Raw genomic sequence first — 663 nt, 5'->3', positions numbered from 1 at the left:
TGGCTTTGAGGCTGGAAGCAGCTGGAGCTGCCTCTGGAGCTGGATCGCTTATTCTTTTTGGGCTTCGATGGTCCACCAAGTGCAGCCTGAACAAACCACCATCACAAAGTTAAAAGATGAGCTGGCAGATCAGATATTTCAGTTGTCAGATATTTCAACCAGAACAGCGTTTGAGGGGAAAGCCAAGCGGACACTCTGGTTTATCTTTTGAGACAGTTGTTGCCTTTTATTGGATCTGATGGCAGAGAGCCGACGGCAAAGGGCCGCAGGTTTGAATCCAACCCGGACAGCTGCATTCACCTTCTGTGGTAAACGGTGATCTGCTCACACCATGAGCTAACCTGGCACTCAGCAGAGACATGGTTAACCTGGCACTCAAACTGGTCTGAGTTGAGAAAGTACTGAATAAAACTTTTTACAATGTTATTGCTTAATCACTAAGCTTCTAGAAAAGGTTGTGGCTAAGCAACTTGCGATAAGTTTCAGTCCAGCTTTCCATGAGCTCACTCCACAGAAACAGCTCTTCTTTGGGTCTGTAGTGACATTTTGATGAGTAATGATGCAGGAAAATGCTTGGTCCTCCTTATGTTGGACCTCACATCAGCTTTTGACACTGTTGACCATCACATCCTCTTCAAAAGGCTTAAACATTGAGTTGGTGTA

Source organism: Diplotaxodon limnothrissa, linkage group LG10, assembly GCF_057381915.1.
Source record: "Diplotaxodon limnothrissa isolate DT_005_m linkage group LG10, D_limnothrissa_male_GT1.1, whole genome shotgun sequence".
Classification (NCBI taxonomy): domain Eukaryota; kingdom Metazoa; phylum Chordata; class Actinopteri; order Cichliformes; family Cichlidae; genus Diplotaxodon; species Diplotaxodon limnothrissa.
This window is presented reverse-complemented; position numbering follows the sequence as displayed.